The 27,317-nt window shown below is 46.8% G+C and overlaps 1 protein-coding gene across 4 annotated transcripts in view; it reads right to left on the minus strand.

Annotated features, from left to right (window-relative positions):
- The window catches only part of ZHX3 (zinc fingers and homeoboxes 3), a 46,665-nt gene that overhangs the window by 9,940 nt on the left and 9,408 nt on the right, over nt 1-27,317 (minus strand). For 3 of the 4 annotated variants that reach the window (XR_010607040.1, XM_065645557.1, XM_065645559.1), the window contains exon 2: nt 19,804-19,910. The gene's annotated coding sequence lies outside the window, so the exon portion shown is untranslated. Of the gene's footprint in view, nt 1-19,803; nt 19,911-20,323; nt 20,673-27,317 lie in introns of those variants that run through there. The other variant, XM_065645558.1, reaches the window with a different exon arrangement.

Consider the following 27,317-nt stretch of genomic DNA (forward strand, 5'->3'; position numbering starts at 1 on the left):
ACCGGTATTTCGGCAGGGAGCGCACGCAGGAGGTGATACCAGGCAGGGTATACCCAACAAAAAAAATCAACCCGTTCCCCACAGAATGTTTCAATTTCTTCAAAATCAGCATTTTCTAACCACCCTGTCGGGAAGTTTCTCAGCAGCTCAAAGCAGAGACGCCCCGAGCTCTGCTGCAGGGAGCAAGAAGGCTGCAGCCGGGTCCACATATTTTAGCCCCCCTCATTCAGCAAGCCTGCAAAGCATTTGTGAGATCCCCTCCCTACCCCATGCACACTTCATTACTGTTTTAACAGCATCTGTTGAGTCTTCGGCTGGAGCTGCAAGAGAAGGTAAGTCCCTAAAACTCAAGGGCAGCATCACACACATGTTCCTGGCTCCCAGCCCTCCCCTCCCACCACCTTTGCAGCTTTTGGCGTTCACACAACTCAGTGCACTGGGGCTATTTACTAAGAAAGTGTAATTTCTCTGCAACACAAGCCCATTTGGCTGGGCTTGGTGTGGCCAGAGATGTGTCACATTGAAAAAAAATAAAAGGAAGAAAAAAAAAGAAAAAAGTAAAGAAATAATTTTTCTTCTTTTTTTTTTTTTTTTTTTTTCCCTGAAGCTGAAGCAGCTCCCGAACTGTTCCAGCCTGCAGAAGGCCAGGACATTAGCTACAACCTTATTCCTGGCCTGATGTAGCTTCGCCATCTGCACAGCGGATGCTCCGTGCCTGAGATCACGACCCGAGGGCAGCAACGCTGTCCCTGTAGCTGGCACCGGGAGACACTTGCCTGGTGACGGGTCTGGATGACAGGGAAGGGAGCACATCTGTGGAGGCAACATCTCTGCCTTAACCCCACTGTCAACGTTTTATGCAACAACTCTGCTTTTTTTCCTTTAAACACAGGGATAAAACTGTATTTTTCCAGACTGCAAGGTCACTTGGAAGCATATGGACACACTGATTCATATTACAAAGACTGTGTGCCAGGTTTTCCTGTGATTTACAGTAACAGCGATGGAGATTTATAAAAACACTCATAAAAACTTGAACTAAAAAAAAAAAAAAAAAAAAAAAGACCAACTTACCATCCTACCAGATGACTCACAGAGGTAACTCCTATCAGTTACAGCAGTTGTGCACCAGTAGCTTTCTCATATCAGATATTCTGAGCTGATATCATGCACCGAGAAATGCAGATCGGGCAAATGACTTTGTGGTGCTTATGCAATACCTCTGCTGCCTATTTTTGTTGGTAGCTTTTAGAACAGAGGAATGAAAGGTCCTAACGCAAAAAAATAAAATGAAGCACAATTTGACCTCTCTAACTTCATTAGAAATTAAAAAAAAAAAAAATTGTTCTGGAAAAAATTATGTCAGCTTTCAAACAGGAGAGCCTGGATGGCTGACTCTGGCCTCAGCAACTCTCATCAGTCTAAAAGACTGATGGGAAAACATAACTTCCCGTTACTGTGGGCTGATCTGAGATTACAAAACAGTCCTGTAAATAGTGTTAGTCATCACTGAACTTGGCATCAGAAAAGACTGTTTGCTATGCTAAAGCTTTGTGAAAAGCTAGAAATTATAACTTTAAAAAAAATGTCTATAAATAAGGTATTAAAGCTGTGATCTGAATTCAGATGGTGCGAATTGCACACTCTCAATACCTGCTTTGTGACGCCCTCATCCCACCTTTTCGTGGTTTTCCTCTGCAGTGGGCCAGAAAGTTATTCATTAGCATTAGCAAGTCGAATACTTGGATGACTATGAATGGGCTTTGCTATTCAGTGGGGAACAGCATCCATTTGACACCAATTCCAAGATCCTCATTTTTGACGCTAAGTTAAATATTACACAATCTAGCAGGGTACGATGACCTTTCCAAGTTGAGTCAATTAGGAAAAAAAACACTAAGACCAGCCTGAAGGCTACAAAATATAGCTTTAAAGGCTGAAAGGAGTTTCATGTCAGGCAAGCAACAGTAAAAGTGAATTCTGATTTAATGTTATTCCCCAGCTCTAACACAGGCCAGGGAGAAATCGCTGGGCCCTCTGCAAGCTTTTTCCTTTCCAGCAAACTCCTGGTAGAGATTCAGTTCCAGAGTCTCCATCACAGAGACAGTTCGAGTCCCAGATGATCTTACCTAGCGTTTATGGAGTCGCCAGATATCAAAAAGATGATTTTTATCTGTCAACAGAGTAAATTTGATACCGAGCAACAGAGATATACAAAGACCCCCATTGTGCCACATTAACGGAGCGCCTCTCCCGAGCACGCTGTCACTATTATTTTGGGTAAATGCGAGTGGCCTGACCCACCTACAGAGAACCTAAAAGCTCTGCATTTCATTTACCAGCACATTTGCATCAAGCTCCACACTCTCTCCAACAACTTTCGTTAAAAATGCAATCAAAGCAGCTCTAGCCGCCACAGCTCTCCTGCTGGGGCTCTAATATTAATGCCACCTGAGGACACAGATTGCAAATTTAGCTGGAAGTGAATCACAGTACAAATTTACTGGGCAAAAAAAAAAAATTAATCAAGTGTATTGTTTGTCCATTTCATTTCCATGGAACAGTTGCATAACCACATGTTCGGAGCATGTTTTATTCACTGTTCACCTTCTGGAATGCACTAATACTTTAATACAGCACTAATATATAATAGAATGGATAATTCACTGATTTCTCCGTCATTGAAATAAGTGAGGCTGTTTTAATGGATAGCGTAAATTAATGGCAGAAAAATTAATCCATTAAAAACCAGCCTTACAACAGAGCTCAGTGTAACACCACTGCAAATGTCTCAGACCAATTTATACAGCCGTAAGTGAAGAACTTTATTTCCTATGTATTATTTTATGATGAACAGGAGCAAAGAGACATTAGCTGAATGGAATAGCTACTTGGCAGCCAGGAAGACAATGGGATTGCACTTAAATTCCTGGTTCCTATTTAATTTCTACCTGCTAATTTAACAGTGAGGTACCGGAGTAGGCAGGTCAAATGACCTGTGCACCTAAAGCTGTCACTGCTGTTGGAAATAGGAGGAAAAACTGACTTAAAGCAGAGTCAAACCAATTCAGTCCCAGAAGAAATTAATGCAGGAAGGACAAGCAGCCCAGAGGCTCCTCCGGGCAGGTGGGATCCCAGCCCAGCACGTGGCCGGGGGTACATTTGTCTCGTATCTAAAGCATCAGGAACCGACTCTGGGGATGATGTGTGTTTAGTGACATGACAGCAGAGCTGCAATTTAAACTAGTCCTAGTGATTCAGAAAAGAATAATAGTGGAGGAAGATGGAAACCGTGAAATCTGGGGGTCCCAATCTATGAAAATAACACAGCATTTCTGCTAGAGACAGCCAAAAAGCTCCAATGGTGCTTTGAGCGTCCCGCTCTCCTTCCTGTCCCCATCGGCAGGTCCAGGTAGACGCCACCAACCCTCTGCAGAACTGCTTTGCCTCTGCTGAAGAAAACAATGCCAAGACCGGTCAAAGTGAGCTTAGCAATTTCAGAAAATTTACTTCTGCAGAGATTAACAAAGGGAGGTTTCGAAATCTGCACTGCTGAGTCTGAACTTTCAGCTTTTTCCAGCTTGGCTGGATATAACTGGTTCGGTTTTAAATGTTTCAGTGAATTAATGAGCTAGGTTGTTAACGCAAAACATTCATTCCGCACAGCGCCAAGGTCCCCAGTTAGAAGATTAAGTTTTGTGACCTTTTGCAAACCTCGCCTAGAAACAACCACCAGAAAACCCACCAGGCAGCATCACCGGCCAGCAGCACACAGCTGGGCACAGCAGCTCCGGTCCCACCGCCCGGGCATGGGGACACGGGACAGTCACCCGTCCCTGCACCCACCTCCGGGGTGCCCAACACTCACACGGGGAACAAGGCTCCACATGGACACGCAGGACGGCTGCGTACTCTGCTGTGGGCTCCGGTGTTTGATGCAGCTCTGCCGAAGGGTAAACGCTCAGTTTAAAAAAAAAAAAAAAAAAAAAAAAAAAAATCAACACCAAAATAGAAGCAAAATAACAGTTTTCTCAACGCTTTCAGTGCCTGCTAGGCAGGCAGACACACTCCCCAGGTCAGGGACAAAGTTGATGTTTCTGTCTCATATGAAGCCAAGCACAATATTGGCACTTTAAATAATAGTGGTTTGTTTTTAAGCTGAAACTCTGCAGGCCCTGGCTGATAGCATAATATGGGGGTAAAAAAGAAAATCAAAGGAGGGAAAAAAAGTTGATGTTTCAGAGTTTTTGTCTCTCCCCTTTAGGCTCTACCTCCAGCCAGGCCCAGGAGATGCACATCTGTCTGGTCCACAGATGACTTCCCAACTCCCCACTGGCAATTAGCAAGTAAAGGTCAGTACATAAAAAAATCCCTGTGGCCAGCACCAACGAGTGGGTGCTCTCTGCAGCACCCAGATCCAAGGGCTGATCCACCTTCCCCCTTTCCACCGTCAAGCACCCCAGAGGGAAACCCCACCACATTTTGCAGCAAGGTCCTCCCAGCACGGCAGACGTCCAGTTTGCTCTGGGCAGCGCTGGGTGCCAGTGCACTGGCCTGGACTGGGTGCATCTATCTGGGTGCTGGAAAGAGGTAGGCTGGAGACTCTGCACTCTCCAGAGCCGGGTGGGAAGGGGCAAAGGCTCATTCCCCTGCCAGAGGCTGCCCCACATCAGCTCCCACCTGGGTTTCATCTCCATAGATTTGGAGTCACAGGGTAACAAAGCGTGGCGAGAGAGCACGCACAGCAGCATCGCCACTGGGTTTTGAGGACACAGTCCCCTGTCAGGAACAGAGCAGCTATCACTAATCCATCTGTGGACACACTACCTGGAAGGATGCATTCCAGCAACCCGGCAAAGAGCTCTTCAGGCTACATCCCTGTGGTTCAACAGGGACAGACACACAGTGAACAGCTCACATCTCCAGAGCAAATCCCAGCTTTGCAGGTACGGACAGAACCTCTCTTTTAGATGCACCGGCACAGGTCTCTAACAGAGAAAGCAAGATTTGGCAGGGTCGAGCTCCTCTGTTCCCGCTCTGTGTCTGTGTGTCCTGGCTAACTGGGGTCCTGCATCCTCCCTGGGTAACTTTGCAAAGCCTGCAGCTGGAAGGGAAGTCACAGGATGGGATTGTCTCCAGCAGCCTAAAAATGCCAGCAGCAGAGCATCACCCCAGCTCCCAGCAAGCAGTGAGCATCTCCGCGCCATGCCCTCGCCTAGGACATCTGCACCCAGAGCCTGGTCCGTAACCCAGACCGAGCCTGCGACACACTTAATTCTTTTGGGGTTTCACCCCATACTGGACTGCAAGCTCCCACAAATGAACAGTTAATGAGATTTTCCCCCTCCAGAGCAGGATCACTACCACACTGTCACTGCAGGTGTTTGAAATTCAGGTGCTCTCAACAAGAACAAGGAAAGCAACCAGCAATAAAATAACTGAAACCTGAGAGAGGCCACGCAGGCAAAAAAAGCCTCTTTGCATCTTATTATTTTGCACTGCACAAATGTACAAACACACGCACAAATTTCAGCAGTTTTGACCTTCAAGCAGCATCGCATAGTCAACATTTGTACTAAGGAACAATTTCTCTTTATGTTGACTGGTCAGGGTGCTTTGGAGCTTAAGCCTGGCTTTGAAAACGCGGGTACACTCTAAAGGCAGTGGAAGCCGGTTGACCGAACAATCGTATTCATTCTCCGTTACTTGGCATGCCTAGAGTAGAAAAGCATCTTTTCCATTTAGGCTAGTTAAACAGAGCTATTCATTTAAACTTCGTCCTTCTACAAACTGCTGTACTTCTCCATTTAAAATTTGCCTTTAAGAGAAGACCTCTCTCCTCTGCCCCACAAAGCTCCTCGTGGCCCTGTTTCAAGTCGTCACCCATTTATGAGCTGTGTTTTGGGATTGCTCTCGTGCTTCCATAACAGCAGCAACTCGCCTTTGCTGTCGTTACCTGGGTAGAGCTGGCTTGCTGCCTTCGCACTCAGGGACTAACAGTAATTATCTGTGCTTTTCTCTTTTTCAGACAAGCACAAAACCAAGCAAGATGGAAGGCTAGAAAGGGGTGGCTGAAACAGAACGCGATTAGAGTATAAAAATAGGTCACTAGGATAATATAACCTTTAGACTATTGGCAATGTGCCCCCCTTAGAGACAAGCCTGAGTGCTATATTTCAGGAAAATGTCGGAAATAAAAAAAACCAAACAAACAAAACAACCCCCCCCCCAAAAAACGCAACGCACATCAAAACAAAACCACTGATCATCCCTCGGAGCTTTGCATACTTCTGTCTGAACATCACTAACATTAATTCGCTCACTCCTTTTCCTCTGCCCTCATTCATTCGATTGAGCACAAAATAAGTGTTATGCAATCATATCATTAACATCTTCAAAAAAAAAAAAATCTTATGGCATCGAGGTTTCATTACAGATTTGCTCCAAGTTACAGTATTTTAGCAGGGTTCACAGTCCCAGCATCCCAGGGACCCACCTCCACAGCTTCAATCCTCACATTTTGTCCATGTTGCAAAACATTCCTGGCATTCCCACAAAGGAAAAGCTCCAGCAGACAGATAATCATCTCTCGACAGAGCCAGCTCTGAGGTTAACACTACCAGCAGAGGACACCAGGCAGCATTCATGGAGCTCCAAGAAGTCCCTCAGCTCCTCGGTATCTGGGTCTCCCATCACCTCGCACTCACCTGGCGAATACCAGCGGGTCAGATTGTGCCTGAACGGGACAGCATGAGAACATCAGTTGTGTTTATAGATGCACAGAGCTCTGATTTCAGCCCCTTGTGCTTTCTCTAGGCTGTCAAGGATCTGTTTGTGATTGCAGCTCGGTCACAGGCACCTCAAACAGCCCCACATGGGTCAGTAATGTTCTGCCACCCCGCGTCCAGACTCGCCGCACGCCTTGTGATCCCACACTTAGAGCTTATTACTGAGCATCACCCTTTAGGTAGGGCAAGGGCAGCTTTAGCAGATGCAGCCCTATAGAATGCATATGAAAAGGAGTAGGTTACACCTAAAATTTACTTGCATTTTTATTTCTGAAATTGCTGAACTGGCTCCAAGCCAAAAAACTATCAGGGAGCTCAGAGTAAAGACCCCCAGTTCCCAAAGCAAAATGAGAACCAGAGTTAGATTTTGGTCCATGTTACATTTCAGACAAGGGTACTGGAGCCTTTTAAATCAGCAGGAAACACTCAGCCAAGCTGGCGAGGAGTTCACACCCAACGGCAAGAGCCCACGAAGCGCAGAGCCTGCCGTGCTCCCAGCGCCGCTGCAGCTGCCCAGTCCCATTCTGGGGGAAGCCTCCGAGCCCATGTTTCTGAAGCACTTCTGCTCACAACCCCACTTGCAGGTTTGCACATCCACCTCCATAGGGCCTCCTATTTTGGGGCCATCACCCCAAATTCAGGCACCACAACTCCAGATGCTAGCACCAAATGTCTTGTTAAAAGAAAAGCCAGCTTGTATAGCAGCACCAAAATGATCCCGCTGTAAAAACGCAAACCCAAAAACCTGCTAGAGGGTCACGCCGTTTTCTCACGGAGCATCCGAACCCCTTATGCAATGAAGAAACACTTGCTGAAGACAGGCTGATCACCAGTTACCAACCGGCCATGAAAGGAACAGACCTGCAGCAATTCCAGGGAAATAAAGAGTGTCCAGAGCTTTAAAACAAGACGTGGGTGGAAAGGACTAAACCAAGCTACTAAACAGTACCAGACAGCAAGCACGGGGCGCTGGAGCCCATCTGCAGCACAGGCTGAAGACGACTGGAGTGCTGCAGCCCTTCCCAGCTGAGCATTTTTGGATTACTTCATCCACCGTGCCCTTTTGCAATATGCTAGCTTTGAACGCTGCGTTACGTTCTGGCTCAGCATCAGCTCCCATTCCCCCACTTACAGCTGCTATAACCAAAAAGACAACTGCAAAATACTTCATCTGAAAGCAAGAAAAAGGCGTTTGGCAGAGCGGGATCGTGGATTTTTTTAATTTTTTTTTTCTCCTCCATGGATCCTGCTCCAGAGTCGTCCTTTCAGACCTTGAGCGCAGCCGACGGCTTTTGCAGCGTACTGAGTCCGCTGGTTTATGGCAATGTTTTTCTGCTCACTGAACTGGCTCATTCTTTTAGCAGAACAAACTGTTCCACGTTGAGGCAGGAGTTGGCTGTGTTTTAACAAAGGATTTTTCCCTTCTGACAGTGTTTTGCAAAAGACCCAAAAAAAGGAGTTTGGAGCCAAGTTACAAAAGGTCAGGAGAGGCGAGTCAAGCACTGGGTGTAGTTCCTGTATGTCACAGCCAGGCAAGGAAATGGGTGGGGAGAAGAGGAATGGCATTTCAAGCTGCAATAATATGTATAAAGTGTTATTCACCAGGAATGGGCTTTTGGATGAGGATGGCAAGTAAGCAGGCACTGTAATTTTTGCTTTACAAGAGCAGGCCTGTTAGGTAGGCTGAGGTCTCCGCAATCTTTTATCCACATGAAGTATACATTTGAGAGAGTTCAAGTAGCACTAGTAGCAAGAAAAAGGCAGTTTTATTTGCTTCCCCTCCCCAAGCTGATTTCAAGGAGCTACCGTACTCTCATCTCCCGTCAGCCAAATGAATACTCAAGAGGCTTTTGCCAAGCGAACGCCAGTCGCTCACCAGCACAATGCTGGGGGATAGAAATACTGGGCAGAGACCTGCATGGGATGGGCACCTTGCCTCCCCGGCTCTGCTCTAGCATCCCAACTGTTTTTAATGTGGGGCAAGGTTCTTCTGCAGAGGTTTGCTGGTGCCATGGCCGCTCTGCCTGCTCCTCTGCCAGCCACGCAGAGGACAATGCTGCTTGAGCAGAGCTGCTGCAGAGAGGATGAGCATCCACTGGTGAGCATCCACTTGGAGACATCAACACCAGGCTGTACGGGGCTCTGAGCAACCTGATCTAGGTGAAGATGTCCCTGTCCACGGCAGGGCTTGGACTAGATGAGCTTTGAAGGTCCCTTCCAACTCAAACCATTCTATGATTCTATGAGTGTGAAGAAGGACCCAGAACACAGCCCTCCCTAAGGAGATGACGACAGATCTTTCCTCTTCCAAAGACCGGGACCACAAACGTTTTTGGTGTTGGATGGACAGGTTTCTGGTGAGGCCCCACTCCCCGTTCAGCAGCAGCAGCTGGCAGGGCCAAGGCCTTTCTGTTCTGTGCAAGAAAGATAAACCAAGATGACCAACTCAGGCCTCGCAGATGTTGGAAGAAGGGGAGCCAAGGGGATCTGCACCAGTTGACAGTATGTCATGCCTAATGCTCAAGCTTTTCCAGGCCTTGGAGGATCCCTGAATAGAAAGAAACCACCCGTCACTGGAACACAGCCACTTTTGTGGCTGGAAGGGGCAGATGTTCGGCTCCATACAACAATGCAACACAACAGTTGAGACTGTAAGTGAAGAATGCTGCACCCACTTAAAACTGAAGAGGGAAATTAGGGACACCGTTTAATTCTAGAACTACCATTCAGTCCTGATGCTCAGGGTTCACATACCTACCATGCAAGAGTGGCACAGGGTTTTTCCTCCATTGCCTTAAACAGACAATACCCTGGCCTAAAGTGTTGAACCACCAGAACTTCAGAAGCTCATGGTCAGACTGGCAAGTGTTCAGCTTCTTCTGTTGGAACACCATTTTCCAAAAAAGTCCAGCTGCTTTTTAGTACCTACACAAGGCACGGGCTTCCAGAAGTCGCCACTTTTCACTAGTTCCTGCTGGCACAGAGCAAGGCAGATAATTAATATCACTAAGCAAACCCTTTGCTGAGATATTCATGATGAGAAGCCAACCTTCAGAAGTCCTCCTCACATTAGGTGCTCCACTACTCCGTTGCCCCGAAGAGCAGATATGGAGAACTACATCGTTGCTACCACCAAACCCTCATCTACTGACCCCCAAGATCTCACAGAAGACAACCTTCTCCCTTGCTCTGAAATAGTCACCATTTCTTTTAGGATTGACAGTAAGAGAAAAATGGATTTTGGATTTCATTTGAGATCCCCGTGGGCAAGATCCAGGCATCCGAATCACACACCTGCCAGCCAAATGCAATCCTTGTCATCTGCTCTCTGGTTTGAAAATGGAATTTGTTCAAAACCATTAGTCAAGCCACCCTGGACAGTACGCAGAGATACAGAACAAAGTCCAAGGGTTATTTGCGATAAGAACTGTGCTTGTCAGGACTCTTCCTCCAGCTGTTTAGTGACACTTGGAATGGATTGTCCTTACGGGAGAGTCAATTACTTTTTTAGCTGAAAACTCACCATCCTCTGTAGGTCAGCTGTGAGCTGAAAGCATCCCAGTTATTTACTGCCGGAAGCTAAAGGAATTTCCCTACTCTCAAAAGACAGACATTTAACATTAGTTTCAAGTACAGTTGTGATAAACAAATCATTCTCCTCTTCTCCCTCTCCTGTTTTTTTGTTTGTTTTTTAAATAGTGCCTGCTGGCCTAATCAGCCTTTTTCCTCAGCTGCCCTCTGCAACTCCTCATTTAAAAATTTATTCTCGAGGATGCAGGAGAACTACAGACATCTTCTGAGATAAAACAGCAAAGCCAGATCCCTGCTTTCAGAGCCCTCCCTTTTGACACTTGATTCCCCAGGGACCTCAACTCTTGAGCACCGTTAAAAAAAAAATAAATCACCGTGTATTTTGCTTTTTCTCCCTTTCCCGGGAAGAGCAGAATGTCAGGAGTTGGGTTATTATGTTCCTACGGGGGACACAGGCTCAGGACTTCATCTCTCTGCCGATGGGCAGCAGAGCCTCTCGCTGGCTGGAAGGGGAGCTCGCCAGCCTGCTCCACCTCCTCTGGAGACAGCTTTTGGCAGAAAATGGGAAGAAAAAAGGTGTTTTTAAATGGTATGGTGGCCCGAGTAAAAAGTTGCGGTGTTTGGACTCAGGTCTCCTGCAAGCCTTTATTCAAAATATTGATGTACTCTTTAATTTGTGGAAGGCAAAGGCTTCATACGAGATTAGTTTTAAAAATTTAGGCATGCTGGGAGAATTGCTTCCTTGCCATGCATGAGTCTGCCCATGAACTGCCAGCAATTACCAATCCTCCACTCTGTATTCAAAGCTCTATACAGTGGAGTTGATTATTTTTAAGCCTTTCAAACATCAATGCAGGGAACTTAAGAGCGCTATTTGGAAGATTAAGATACAAACACCACCATATTATTCAATTTAGCTCCAACACTGAACACTTATTTCTGGAAAGAGTCACAGCTAATACTACATTTCCAACTGCCAACAGAGACAAATACAGCTTTAAGTCACATTGCAGCGTGGTCTTGTAAACCAAATTTAGGAAATAAGAACATGGAAATTACTATCTTTATGCAAATACTGCCCAATTACTGCCAAGTCATACCGAACCTATATTCAGCTCTTGCTTCAAAAATGCACCTGCAGAAGTTACAGCCCAAGGAAACCCCCACTCGCTGTGTGTCTCCAGCGGTGGTATTCAGTGAGTTTTAGAAATACTTGTTATTTTATGTGTTTGTGCGAGTGCAGAGAGGTTTGCGGCCACCTCACTGCCTGCGCAGTACAGTCCCGCAGCAGAGAGCGGCGGATCGGGCTGTGACGGTGACGGGCCACCCCCAGGGGCTCCTGCCATGCACCTTTGGGGCTTGTCCCACGTTCTCAGCCCCCCACAAACCCGCTCCCGTCCCCACAGGCGGGTGCTGGCTCACCTTCAACCAAAGGTACCAAGTGCTTTTCCAAATGGCTCGGCACAGCCCCCTGTGCAGAATTGGGGCCACCGCTGAGCTGTGTTGCTGGCTCGGCTCCCCGGTGGCTTATTTCACAGATTTTACAGGTGCCACAGAAAAATCTAACAGCTCCAGCTGGGAGGGACTGCTGGGGGACATCTGGGGCAACCCCCCTGCTCCCAGCAAAGAGTTTCCACCAATTCTTCACCAGGCAGGTGAAGCTGGCTATCGGCACCGAGCTCCTGTTTCCTATAAACTTCTGCTGCATGGGTACAGAACAGCTTTCTGGCCACTTGGGTAATTTACAGAGACCATTGAGTAATACTTCTTTCAAAAATCCAGATGAATTGCTCAAAAACAAAAGAAAGCAGCAAAAAAACCCAAATGATAAATGTGGACACGTTTCAGGACTTTTTGCTCCTTCGTCTGACAACAGCAAATAGAGTTTACTAATAGCTGCTTATTGCCCAAATCGGACATGCAGACAGGTGATATAAAGGGAAGTGATGGGAGGAAAAAAAGGGAAAGGATTTGTGCCTGTTTTCTATCACTGTGCCGGTTAAAGGAGAACCGACTGCTACATTTTGCCCTTTTGAAATCATCTCACCCTTTGCAAACAATTGTGTGAGTTGGACTGGACTGTGTGCAGGACTAGCAGGATGGGAACAACATCCTTCCACGGGAATACAGGAATAACCAAGGAATGGAATTAAATAAGAGAAAAAAAAAAAATCAGTTTGCCTATTTGAAGGCTCTCATTTCATTAGAGTTGATTTAACTGCCTTTGGAGAAAAGCCGTCTTTCAGGAATCTAAAATATTGTAGCCCTTTGACTGAAGGTGGAAAAGTTCTCATTGCAAAGTGTACCATGGATAACAGAAATGTCCCTGATTTACACCACCAAAAGCATCACAGTCTATATTATAATCTCAGGGGAACAGAAATCAAGACTTCTCTCTCCTTTTTCAGAAAGAAATAAAGGGTGGTCTCATTACACCAGTCATAAGCATCCATCATCATTAGGGTGAACGGCACAGTATACAGTATTAACTCTGCTTAACATAACTAAGAAACCAGCAGGATAAATTAAACTGCAGCAGGAGTCAGCGCAGGGGACCATAATGTAAAAATAACACTTATGCTGTGTCAGCAGGCAGTCTGCAAATACAGGAACGGGGATGACCGGCTGGCTCGGGGGCTTGGTAACGGCATGATGGAGCCTTTCATTCCTCAGGCAGCTGTCCAAGCTGTAGCCACGTTTGCAGAACACGATTCTCCAGGCACCTGCTTCCTTCCTTGGGCTGGGAGAGAGCAGACTTGGAAGCATCTCAATGATACTGCACCAAAACGACAGCATGTCACGCTGGATAAAGCTCAGGACGGCAGGAACTCCCTCCATTCACAAACCCATAATCACCTGCTGGTAAAAGATGAAGGGAATAGATGTCTGTGGTGTCAGGGGAGCACAGGGAAGTGTTCACAGTCTGCGGGACCCGTCTCCAATCTAGTCAGAGGCAGACAAGGCAGCGTCAATGTGAAACCCTGCAAGGGTGATGCTCTTAAGATCAATCACACGAATCCTTGCATCAAGCTGCTTATCCAAGTTGCTGGGGTCAGGCAGAGCAGCCAAACAAGAAGGTTCATCAAGGGAACTTTCCCTGGATTAATGCTGTAAAACTGTACGAACCTTCTAGTGACAGCTGGGAAAGTGCTTTACAGTACTATCCAAAGCACTGGAGAGCCACACAGCACCCAAAATTCAGGACCAGCTGTTCCGATCTGTACCCTTCATCCTCTCTTCTCTTCTAAAATCAGGCACAAGTCTCATCACCACCTGACAAGTGCTGGTGAGTGGTGAAAACCTGCTGGTGAAGAAGATCCTCTCACCTTTTAGGCTACGTGAGTTGCCATCCTGAGCAAGGTCCCATGGGACTGCAGCTCCTCGCTGGCCAAGCCTTCTCATAGGAGGACAATTCAAGTTACAGTGAGCAAAACACCACCTGCCATCCCCCAGAGCATACAGGTGTTCTGAAACCATTCACCAGGGATCAGCTACGTTAGGAAATTGCTGCCAGCCTCCTCCCCGTTGCCTGGCATCTTCTCATCCCTCCCTTCCTCTACCAGCAGCTATTTCCATGGTATTTTAGATTATCCCCAAGGGGACGCTTGCTGAGCTTCTCCCCAGAGCATCTCCTTTTAGAATCCTCCAAGCGATGACTCTGAAGTTTCTCAGAAGCCACACATCTGTATGATCTTCCATACACACACACACCAGCCTGGAGCTCACCCTCCCCAATGCACAACATGGTTTGAACGATTAAAAGACCCACAATCGAGGGAAAAGCCTTAAGTGTGTTTTGTCCCAGCATGAGGATCACACAAACCACGCAAGGGGAAAAGAAGGTCAGACAGGATAAGTGCCTGAAGATACCACATCCTCTATATTAACAATTTGATTTCTGCCCTTTTACCAGTGTCAAGCTTGCTGTTCAAGACATAATTTTATTCCAGGAGGGTTCTCAGCTACAAGCAGAGCCTGAGGGAACAGCTGGCACATCTACCTCAAGTCTGAGGTTTACAACCAAGTCTGGAAGCAGCCCCAACGTGTTATCCTGGCCTGGAGAACAGGTGCTGCCAGCTGCCCAGCCTCACAGCATCCAACCCGCCACCTCTTTAAATAACTCAGGATACACTGAAGAGGAAAGGGTTTGGGGTTTTGGTTTTTGGTTTTTCCCAGCTGATGGGCCATGCCTCTTGCATAGGTGATAAAAATTTCATACAACAGATATTCACACCAAAGATGAAAGAGCCGGCCCCAATTTACACTTCGCTGCTAAGTTGTTTGGATGTGCTTCTCAACAGCCTGCACAAGCCATTGAACCCAACTATATCACCGGCGGGAAATACAGATATCTGTATCTTCATTATTTCCGGAGACTAAGATATTCCCCAGGAGCATTTTTACCCACCCACAAACACGATGAGGCCTGATTTTCTGCCACATCTCAGAAATGCTCCTTTCCACCTACTCAGCCACAGCACCCCACACCGGCTGCAGCTCGGTTGCTGACGCGGCGCGGGGGTCTCAGGCCAGCAGCTCTCCCAGGCCCAGCCCTGGACCATCGGGCTCCTCCAGACGCAGCAGAGACAAAACGACCTGCCCAAGGTACATCTGCACGCTGCCGTGGGGAGCAGCCCCACGTGCCAGCATCTTCATTCACAAAGCCACTGTCTCCCCCTGCCACCCACCCGCGTTTGAAGCAGAAAGGCAGCACAGGAGCAAACGCAGAAGAATACATCAAGGGAAAACATCATGCAGAGGCCAAAGGTGCACCAGAAACCTGGTCTACCCAAACTGGCCATTGATCTAAAGCTACAGGAAGAGCTGAAAGCAATGCTAAGGGAGGTTTCACCACTCGAGGAGCCATCACCTTGCTAGTGCATGTCTGTAGTTATGCAGGGAGTCCCAGAATCTCACAGAGCAAGAGCTCTGGCACCTATAAAACCATTTAAAATAGATCATCCTGGTCTATTTTCCCCAGAAGAAAGGTCCATAAGGTGGTCACACTTCCTCCTCCATCTGGGCTTTTCACACTCCGGCTATGGACGAGGGCAGGGGACTGCCTGCCACTGCCACCGCTCCTGGCTGGAAGGGAAATGCTGTCACCGAAAGGGAAATGAGGCACAGAGCAATTTTAAATAACTTGCCCAAGGTCACAGGAAGCTTATAGCAAAGCAAGTAATTGAACCCAGGACTTGTGAGTCCCCAGTCTAGTTATTTCTCAGAGACATTTTAATGGGGCACCTTTAGTCCGAAACCCTCCCAGTTTGCATACAAAACACTGCCAAGAGATTATGCCGAATTGTGTTGGCACAGAAAGTTATTACAAGTTTCCCTTCCAGCCCAACACGCTCAAAGGGTTATTTTGGAAATAAAACGAAATAAAACTTGCAGACAACTCCCCAAGCGCCGCAGACAGCTGAACCACCGAAGTGCTTGTAAGGCTGCAGATCAAGCTGGGAGATAAGGAGGTGTTTTTCCTTCACAGTTAATCATGTTGTTTTGAAGGGTGGGTTCCAGTGAGCAAGAGCTTACTGGTTCCTGAGTTCCACCTTGGATTTGCATCTTCATTCATAAATACCTCTGGATGAAGCGGAATATTGCAGCCTTAGCACTCAAATCTTTCTGAGAAACAGATGCAATTCTTAATACAACAGACAATCAAACCACATCCGTGGATATCTACAGCGCTCAGATAATTCTCAGTTGATGACAAATAGTGAAAGCGTTGGACAACAGGTTTGGAAAGGGCCACGCAGGATAGAATTCGCCTTTCAGGCAATACAATGCAGGCTGCACAGGGGGGAAGCAAAACAGTCACTGCAGGTCTAGCCAAGAAGTTTATGCAGGGCTTAAGCATTCAGTGGCCTCATCTTTCTGTGTACAAGCAATTTAATTTGTCAAACTGCTATTGTATACATGCCCTGAGGAGATAGGTCAGTAGGAAATAGAGTAGGACGGGAGGGATGAGGAAAGGGGATCAAGGGCATCAGGAAAACAGCATCTGAGCTGCAAGCTGGGAAAACTTTACGGCTACACATATTGACTAGGGAGATATGAAAATGAAAAGTGAGGCAAACCACTGCGGCCAGATCCCAGAACAGCTTCACAGTTCCATGCTCAGCGCTGCAGCCACCTGCTTGGGGAACAATGAGCGATATTCGGTGCTGACCCCCAACCACCACCTTCCTGGGGTGCACCAAACTCCATTGGCTCAACAGGAACAGAGAAGAAAAAGAGAGAAGTTTGCTTTTGCTAAGGCTCTGTTACAGGAAAAATAAAAGAAAAAAAGCACCACCAAATTAAAGGGATAAAGGACAATTCTCTTTTGCAAAGCCTTCGAGTGGGGAATTCTTTACTTTGCGCTCTGCCGCAAATTTGCAGGTGAATGTTTGCTCTCAGGAAAAACCTCTTTCTCAGGGTGGGAAAATTAAATAGATCTTCTCCCCATCTCTTTAGTGGCAGAGGCAGCTGTCTGGAGGACTAGCCGATCACAGCCACGTGAGCACAACAACCCTGCCCCAGCCCAGTTTGCTTAAGGCCACTCACCAGAAGACCTCACTGTCCCTCCACAAGAGCTGCCCACAAACCCCGCCGGGGAGCACGTTCCGTGCTGTAGCTGGGACCAGAGATCTCGTGCAGAGCACCCAGTTTGGTGAAAGCACCACGGGCTTTTCACACCACGGGTCCCATCTTCAGCACAACCACGATGTCTGACCGGGACGAAGCCCTCAGCCTCTGCTCAGCAGAAGCACCTCCAGTAGGTTATTAGCAACAAGGCCCAACTAGCAGCCATGGGCCTCCAGATCCATGGGCCCTAAACACAGGGCTGAAGAGGCATGACATCAACTAGGTCGAAAATTCGCTTACTTTGAAATCCTGCCCCTGCTTATTTATGTTCCAGGAGCACCCAGAGGCCTCAGCCAAGCCAACATCTGCCCTGCAAAGCTCAGGCTGGAGAAGTATGTTTGCAGATGTAATGGCCACCTCCACAGAGAGCTCCCACTCTGTGCCCAGAAGAAAGCAGCTCAGAGTTTTATAGTAGAAATAATAAATAATAGCGAGGTTTTGAGGAAAGGAGGTGCAGTAGCGGGCGGACGGGCTATAGGAGAGCTCCTGCACGAGCGCTGGGAGCAAAGCCACCAGACAGACATCGTGGACACTGGTGTCCCTGGGGCTTTCCCAGTGCTCCATAGCGGAGCTAAGCTCTGCCTCCCAGCAGCCAAAACACCCTGGTGAAAATGGTGTGTGCAGAGCAGGACCGTGCTCTGCAAATCCCCGCAAGGATGTAGGAAAGGTTGTTAACCTAACAGACAGGTTTAAGATTGATTTGTAGGAAGGATGAAGTCAAGAGGTAAAAATAACATTTCCAACACACCAGTGACATACTGAGCCCTTAATCCAACAGCCTATTTACAGGCCAAGAGCATTCCTTGCTGCTCTTACCTTCATCTGTAAGGTCCGAGTCAACAGCAGCTTTGGAGGAGCCTGTTTGATGGCAACAGGCAGCTCCAGGAACAGCTGAGCCTGAAAACTGGGATTTGCAGAAGTTAAACAACTGAAGGGAGAACTAAGCACAGCTCAATAGACTCTGCTCCACAATCCAAGCGCTGAAAGTTGACAACTCAAAGCATTTCCTCCCTGCATGCATTAAATTCCCATTTTCCTATTTCAAAGTCTTCCACTTGCTTCAGCATCCAGATATGCACTTCCCAAATGCACTGCTAGGAACAGGGTGTTGTAAACAAAGTTTTACAAAAAAGGAAGGTTAACACACAACATATTTTTCCCATTACTTCAATACATCCTGCAAGCTCTGCAAGCCTGGTAAAAAAAGAGTCTATTTAAAAATCTAGGGTGGGGAAGAATTAGCTCACCAAAACCATAAACAGATTTGCTTTGCACTTTCAGTCCAAGAGAAAAACAAGACAGGCTATGTGCATATTGATTCACACAATAGCACAATCATTTTAAAAACAAATGAACTGGGAGGGAGAGGACACCAGAGGAGGGTGGGGGGAAAGAAGTGGAGAGAAAGGGGCCAAGTCCTGGAGCAAAGATCCCAAGTTTGGTTCTCAAAGCTCCCTCAGAAGACATTGGAAAGTCTCCGTGTGCCAGCACAGGACCGCGAGCACACAGGGAGGATGACACATGTTGCTACAATGCCACAATCTGTCGCTGGGTGCAAGCCCTTGAGTAATAAACAACATTATTTTCTGCCGATGTAACACAAAGGAATCCTCTCGCTTACCCAGTGACCTCCCGCACAAAGCATCCAAACGCATTATTACTATCTTTCAGTGGCAAATACCAATACAAAGGGATATAAAACTTAATTCCTTTCTCCCTTCTCTCCCTCCCAAGAGACTTTGACTCTGTTTACCATGGCAGAGTGAAACTACAAAAGCTTTACCCTCTTCCTTCTGCCTAATTCTCCATCTACAACGGTAAAACAACCCAGAGAGTAAAAATGTTCGCTGCATTTGCAAAATTACTGTCGTAAGGTATTTGAGGACCCACCTCACGTGCACAGAATCGAGGCAGCTCCAAGGAGGACAGCTCTCGGGAGGTGGAGGGTGCCCGCGGATCCCAGCACATCGCGTGCAACAGCAGGGTCCATTAGTTTATTCCTACCAGCTTAACAGACTGGATTTAGCCTGCAGAACTGGAAGTGTGTCAGGAAAGCTACAGCAAACAGCACCAGTCCAGTTGTTGTGCTCCCAACGCTGATTATTTAATGAAGTCTAGAAACAAGCAGTCTCCAGACGTGGCACAAGCTGGGTAGAAATCACTCTAGGGTTTGAAAATCCCCATTTCCATGGGGACACTGTCATTTATCACACAGCCGTGAGCTGGGTGAATGAATTCCCTGCCAATCTGCTCTCTAATGATCAATCATAGAGCTTCGTTTCTTACAAATAAAATGGCTTTGCTCTGGTATGAGACCCAATTTCTTCTTTAAAAACCTGGGACAGTGTAATGGAAAACCAGAGTGTTATTTCCAAGCACACTTCTTACATCCACAGAAGCCAAAGGGAAAATGCATCGCTCTCCTGACCCCTAATCCACACCACGGGACAGATGAACATTTATTAAGTTACATGGATTCATATCGGGGGGGGAAATAAATCAGTGGTCTAGCACAGAGGTAAAGGAGCACCAGCCAGGAGAAGAGGACAAACAGGACATCTGAACTCTGTCCTGTCCAAGGTGTGAAGTTCAGAAGCAGAGAAAAAATTGTCCTCTTCTCAGAGAATCCTGGGAACAGAACCCGTGATCCAAACCAAGCACAGGGGAGAGCCGGGCTCAAAGGTTAACACAGCAAACCATTGCACGATCACTTATTTCACCCCCTGGTGCCAGTACAGGCTTCACAGGAGAATCCTGCAACACGCTGAAAGACGCCACATTTCTCTGCCCAGGCTACACGGGACAGAAAGGTGCAGGGTGCACGTCGGAGCCTGGGCTGGTGGCCGTGACCCACCTGCTCCAGGGACCACGTCCTCGGCCTCTCGCTCTCCAGCTCCTCCTCCCCGCTCGTGCGCATCTTCAAAGCGTCTGCAGTTGCTTCAGCTGCACTGGGATTCAGGGCTGGAAGAGAAGATGTGACACCAAAAATTACTGCTGCACCTCCAAAGGAGAAGGCGACCCTTGAAAATAAAACACCGATCAGTTTAAGGGGTCTCCCAGCTCACCCTGCCATGCTCCCACAGTATGTCGCCACTGAAGCATCCCAAATACACAACTTTGATTTTTTTTTTTTTTTTTTTTTTTTTTTTACCAGAAGTTAACCAAAAATGCTGAATCAATCGCCAAGCACTCAACCCAGCAAAAGCAAAAAGCTCCGGGTTACAGTGTGCTGGAAAGCGGGGACGCTGCTCCCCGGCTCCCAGCTGCCGCGCACGAGCTCGCTTCGTTAACAGGACTGGAAAGCTCAAAGACCGAGAACACATTTAGAGAAGCAATCACAGCACCCAACCGACACTGCCACAGCTATATATAACCTGCAGCTTTGCTTTTTGCTGTGGGCTTCCTCTCTCCCCTTCATTTTCCTCCCCTGCCGTCCAGTCCCCGTTCCCTCATTCCTGGAGAAGCAGCAGAGCCAGCCCGATGTATTTCATAATTCCTAAACTTAACAAGCCAAGTGGATTTCTGGGATTAAGTTCAGACAGAGGGGGAGAAAACGGCATACTGAAAAACAAAGAGTCACTCTGAAAAAAAGGTGAGCCAGAGCTCATAACAAGGATGAAAAATAGGAAAACTATGTTGTGATTCTTGAGTAAAGGAAAATTTACGCTCGTTAGCTGGTCCTGCCGGAGCGTGGCCAGCGGCAGGTTCTCCTCCCCAGCAACACGTCCCCAGCGTCCCTGCGCTGCAGCCAGCGCGTCTGCGCAGGCTTAATGTCCCCTGCCAAAGGTGCTCCGCTGCTCAGGTCAGCCTCTGCTGACCATTCACTTGGCACACGACCGGTGCGTTTCTTTGGTTAAAATAAATAAGTGAATAAGCGATTCAGCAATGAAGTAGCGCAGATGCATTAGGACTTGGGAAGGTGGTCCCCAACCCCATCCAAAATCCTGCAGAGAAGCAGCTTCCACAGACCGAGCCCCAGCAGGAGTTAAAAAAGAAAAGTAAAAAGGAAAAGGCAAAGGAACTGGGCAAGGGTTGAAGGACGTATAAAGGTTTTTCCCTCTCTAAGCACTCAGGTGTCCCCATGCTCCCCGCTACAAAGCCACATTTGGACAGAGCTCCCCCCAGACCCTCAGTGATGTTTCTTTGCTGTGTGTTATTTGCTGTATGTTATTTTCCTGATTTAATTCACAGAAAATGCAAAGCAAGCACAAAACTGGGGGAAAATTCATCCCCAAATCTAGCAAATCACAAGAGTCTGGAGAACAAGAAAAATGCTTTAAATGCCTGCTAGATTCCACACTTTTTCTTTTTTCCTTGCTTTTATTTTTTTTTCCACCCTGAAAATTAAGGGAAGGCTTATTCTGAACCAACTGGGTTTCAACACACTTGGAAAGCTCCCAGTGTTGAACGCTGGGACCTTGACATAACAGGTGACAACCTTTTCTGCGCTAGAAAAAGTTTAACATACATTAAGAAACAAATATTAGACTGCTGATGGAGTGGGTTTTTATTCCAGCAGTTTGTGTAAATGTCCTGTGCCGACTTGCACAACCATGCAGTCTCCCAAACAAAGTGATAACAGCACAGCTCCCACTGCTTATCTGCCATTCCTCCTTCGATATCATTTCTGCTCCTCTCTCTTTATTATATGTGATCTCTCTGCTACAGTAGGTTTAATATCACTCACACGCTCCTTTAGGGATTCAACATATGCCGAAGACTTTAACAAACAAGATTGGGTGATCCTTGGAGTACCTAAATTAAGAACGGTGACCTTGATCACAGCAGTCTGAGCAGCCTCATGCTTCCTGAAATTAAAGATGGTTTAAATAGAAACTTAAGGTGGAGGCAGAGAAAAAATCTGAGTTTCCCAAAAGCTTGTTCTGAAATATGGAGCAAAATCCCCTGCAAATTTGGCACCATGAGCCACTGTTACCCTGGCAGCTCCTCCTTGAATTGCCTGAAGCTGCTGCTTCAAGTGAAATAACGCAGGAGAGAGCTGGGGGCAAAGGGACGCGGGTTGGGGTTTCCTCTGAGCAGCATGTTCAGTTCAGCTGCTTATCACCAAAATGGGAACAGCAACAACCAAGGCATGCTTTTTTTCCTAATTTCTTTCAGATATTAAAATCTGATAGCGACAATACACTCAGGTCCTTCTGCCTCAGGGATTTCCACTGTCTGCCAGAGCCACTGATCATCAGCATTAACATCCCGCTGCCTCCTTCCTGAGTCTTACGTTTGCTCAGGTTTGACTGAGCAGCTTGAAACCTGCAAACTGTTCAAGAATGGAGAATATATTCCTCAAATATCAGACTCAACACAGAGAATAAGTTATCTTGTATACCTGGGGGTTTAAAACCATAACAGCTGAGCCAGCTGGGACAGAGGGCTCGTGACAAGGCGGGGAGGAACACCAGGCTCCCGGCAGCATCCCTGTGCGGGGACTGAACACACACAGCATCTGTACGTTTAACAGTCAAAAGTGTTGCAAAGCCCCAAGAATAGAGACTGTTCTGTTCTCCTTTTCTCCTGACTAGAGATTATCCTGTTTTCCTCCCACCTGGCAACCCCATCTCAGATTTATTTCTTTTTTTTTAAACAGCTGCTAGCTCCCTTCTTGCTTTCTTTTGCGTTTGGTTCTTTTTGGACGCAGGTGGAAAGGGAACAAGGCTGTCCCAGAACAAAGCCTCCTTGCAGAGCAAAGCCTGGTTCTAACCTGGTACTCGCACAAGCAGACAAGCCCGGCTCTTGGCACTCTGCCCCACCAGAGGTGGAAAAAGACAAAACCAATTCCCCTGCCTGACAGTCCCCAAAGAGGATGTGCTGGGGGATGTTTCACCTTTTCTTTGCAAGACCCCAGCTTCCACAGAGATGGGCACCTTCCTGTGGTGCCCACGTGGACCTTCCTGTGGTCCATGGGACCATCTGCCCCAAAAGCCAAGAACACAGCGAGGTTTCCTCACCGTGCTGCTCTGTGTCCCAACACCCACAACAAAACACGCCTTTAGGTTCCCTTCAATGAGTGTCGCGGTCCAGTTCACCACAGCTGTGATTTAGCAGCTCTCAGGGATGCTCTTGAAGTTGACGAAAGATGGCTGTTATATCTAGCAAGGAGCAAAAAGCTTATTAATACCTTGAGGCCCGAGCTGATTTCTGAGGATCTAACAAAAAAGGTGATGTGCAGCGCTGGAGGAAAAACTAACTTTCTTACCCGGCCTAAGATTTTGCACCTTGTTTGTGAATCAGTAGATCAATAGCACAGATCTGCTCCCTGCTCTTGAGTATAAAACAGTTGTTCCCTACAGGAAAACAAAAAAAAAAAAAAAAAAAAAAGAGAGGTTCCCATTGCCAACCTACAATTAAAGGACTTACAAGTTACCATTTAGGATCTCTAAAGTGGCTGTTTCTATTTTCCCAGCCTGTACAGAGCTGGGAACTTGTCTTTACTGATATTTTTGTAAAGAGAAACGGTTATACTAAAGGCAACATCACTCATATCGCCTCTCTTTCTCTTCCAACTCAAGTGAACCGGTGTCCTGGAAAGGCCGTAACATCGAGAGAGGCAAGTCATACAGTTTAACGTCCATAACACTCAATTTTAGAATCAAAGGAGCATAAAATATTTCTAGCCAACATCTGCTTTTGTAGGGAGGCATGCAAACTTATATTATCTTCAGTCACTTCAATCTTTTTAAGTGCCTGAAAATGTAAGGCCCAGAACACCATTTGTCATCTCTTGCTTATTTTAGACTGGAAACAACCCTTCCTAGCTCCATGGCACTGCTGTGGGAGCACAGGGAGGTACCGAGACAACTCCCACTCCAGAAGAATAAACTGCACCTGCATCACGCAAGAATGACCATCAAAAAAATATCAGAAAGATATTTCCGAGCCATTTTCACCTTCCAACAACTGATGCTCCAGAAGTTCTTCAGACTATCAAATCTGTTTGTTACTTTTAGGGAAAGTATTGCTCCATATTTAATCTGAACTTTTTTTCCTCTACAATTTTATGGCCGTACTTCTTCTCCTATCCACTGCAAACACAGAAAGCAAGCACCTGAATATATATTTCCTCCCTCCCTCCTCTCTTATTTAGAGCCAAACAACTCAGGGTTGTTCAAACCAGTGGTTTCTAGATCTCCAGTAAATCTTGTTACAACCCCCTGGATCTCCTCCAGCAACCTCTTTTCTCCTGCCAGAACCAGGAGGGGACACCTTCCCCCAGCCTTCTGCCCTATGCACCGATCTACTCCGAGATTTTATTTTCGGGTAAGGAGAGATGAGTTTTACGCTCAATCTCCAAGAATGTATGAGCAGATAGAGACATGATCCAGTTCACATCCACCTTAGTAATTTTTTCCATTGCAAAGGGAAAGAATTATGGAATTACTCCCATTAAGCTAAAAATTCCTACTGCAGAGTTTTAAGAATTTTAAATCCTGTTCAGGCTGGATTTAAAACAAGGGGTATATGCAGCAAACGATAATCAGCGTCATGCTCCAAGAACAGGAAACAACAGAGCAGACTCCCATTCCTCTTGTTTTTAGTTTCTCTGCTCTGAGAACCACAGGGGACACAAATATCTACATTTTACTAAATATTATATGAGAGCAGAAATCATCGCTTCGTTAGATGTTTCATACAAAGCCCGATCATCTGTGTGACTACCCATTTGGGCTGAAACAGAAGAGCCCCGGTTTCCCTTTCGGTCAGAAATCTCCAGCCCATAGCATCCCTCGGGATGCCGAAGCTGCGGCTCCGCTCGGCGCTGCCTGAGGGTTTGGCACCGTCAGCTCCAGTCCCACTGTGAGCTGGGATGTTCTGGGATGGGAACCTCTGTCCGTCCCCTGGGATCCACTTTCCACGCTGAATAATGTATCTAAACAGTCAACATGTTCAAAAATGTATCTGAACAGTTCCTCTGCCGGTATCTCCAGCCTCTTCCAGCTGCAATTACTGGTCCTGCTCACAAACAGTTTGTGGGAGTGAGGGGACAACAAAAGCAAAAATAACTTAAAAAAAAAAAAAAAAAATCCCTTTCACCGAGAAATCCCCCTGGCCACACTGGGACTGACAGCACTGCCTAGATGTTAAAAAGCCTGGGAGCCAGCAGCAATGATACTATTATAATAGAAATAATTCATACGAGGAACCTCATCACACTCAGCTGCCACACGCAGCTTGGCTCAAGCCAAAGGACCTTGGGATTTTTTTGGTGCACAGACCTTGCATATTCCACAGCTAGCAAAGGAAAACCACACTGACAGTTTTTACATTGTCCACAATATCTTTTTAAGGTGATTTGTCATTTAAACTGTCAGCTTGAAATCTAATCACTTTTAAAAAATGAATAAAATATTATGTATTACATTCACAGGCTGCAACCACTGCCAAATTCCTCTGTCAGTTTTCACGGGATTATAATCACATTCCTCTTTTAATGTTTTATTCTCCTGCTTCTGTGCCAAAGAGATGGGAAAGACAGTAAATAGCTACTTAAGAACAGCATATGACAATCCAAACCAAAACTGAAAATGGAGCAAAGGCTCCCCCTCCTCGGGGGGATACTCAGCAAGAGCATACTTAGGTGTTGGCTGTAAAGCAGGTTTTCGCATGACAAAAATCCTTCTTTTTAAAGGAAGAGCATTTTTAATTGTGAGGCAAACGCATGGGAGGGCAAGCTTCATGTTTCTGCCATTGAGAAACACCTGGTTCTTGCGAAGACCAGACACACCTCAACTCACCAGTGGACACAAAGGGAAGGTGAGTGGGACCCGGAGCAGATATCGGGGCTGAGCACCCTGCTCAGAAACCCCCAACGCCTTCTCTGCTCCCTAAACGCTCCTTCTGCTTGAGGTGGAACAGACAAACGGACCCATCTTTGGGCTTCCCAGTTTGCGATTCTCACTACAAACCAGCCCTGTCTGAGCAAACTGCCGTGCGGGTCCCCATCCCAGCTCCAGCCGGGACCTGGCTGGGGCTCAGGCCGGGGAGATTTACATAAAACAAGCATTTTGGCATGTCTCAGAATATTTTTTTTTTTCCCTTCTCCCCTCCACCTCTCCAAATGCCTGGAACACAACAGTGCTTGTTTGTACAGAGCGGACAAACAAAATTGTCTGGAAATGGAAGTGAAACCTTATTTGCCCAAATTAATGGGCAAATTTTACAACACGAACACAAGAAAAATGTTTGGCTTGGGTTTTTTTGTTGGTTTTTTCCCTCTGCATGGAACTTCATTTTTGCAGGACAGTGTTCCTTTATAAAAGCATTCTTCTGAAAGCACTTCTCCCGTGAAGCTCCCCCTCCGAGAGCTACTGTTACAAATCTGCGATAAAAGATGTATTCAGCAGGGTTTGGCACACAAATAGCACCCAAAGTGGCACTGCCAAGCCTCACAATTTTATCACAAGTTTCCAAATATTTGGAGAAAGAAAAGATGCTCTTGCAGGGAAAAGCTTCAGCTCTTGGGTTGTGAGCACCTCACATTTCATAGGGGGGGCAAAGGAAAAAAAAAAAAAAAGATAAGCGTCTAAACATAATTCTGGAGAAAAACTCTCAAGTGGGAATGCAAACATGATCCAGATTTTCAAGGACTGAAGACCAAGCAGAAGGAAGCTTTGACGGATTATGGCTTGATTTCATCCAGCTTCAGGATTTTGCAGAGTCTCACTGGTGACTTCGGATTATTCTCGCGGGGAGAACCACGCTGTGAACTTCAGCTGTGGAAGCACCATCAGAGCAAACGCTTTGCAAACGCCGGGCAGAGCAGCATCGCTCTTCATAAAGTGATCAACTACACACGGGCAGAGCCACGAATCCTGCACAGCTGGACACGAGGACTTTGGAGCTCGGCTGAACGGGGATGCTTGGTTTGCCTAGACAGGGTATGTGTCTGTGATCTAGCCACTTCACCCTGCCAAAAACAAGCAGGAGGTCTTGCTCTGCCCTTCCTCATACACCTCATCTCCATGTCCTTACCCCTGTGGTCTCTCCCCATCCCTTTGCATGTGCCAGACCTCTCCGAGAGCTCCTGCACCAGCAGAAATCTGTCCGTTGTAACCCCTAACCATCAGATGAGCTGTCTCACTACCTCTCACTGAAGTTTGCAAGGGAAATAATAATTACATAAATTATTATTTATATAAATGGAAATAAGAGCCCAGGCTGGCTCAGCAGCACAGCAAGGTAGGTCCATCAGAGCCCAGAGGATGAACAGGTCCTGACGGAGGAGGACAAGCCCCTCTGTTGCAACAGGACAAGGGGTGATGGTTTCAAACTAAAGGAGGGGAGATTCGGGCTGGACATGAGGAAGAAATTTTTCTACAATGAGTGTGGCAAGACCCTGGCCCAGGTTGTCCAGAG

This window comes from Caloenas nicobarica, chromosome 15 (genome assembly GCF_036013445.1).
Source record: "Caloenas nicobarica isolate bCalNic1 chromosome 15, bCalNic1.hap1, whole genome shotgun sequence".
In the NCBI taxonomy this organism is placed as follows: Eukaryota; Metazoa; Chordata; class Aves; order Columbiformes; family Columbidae; genus Caloenas; species Caloenas nicobarica.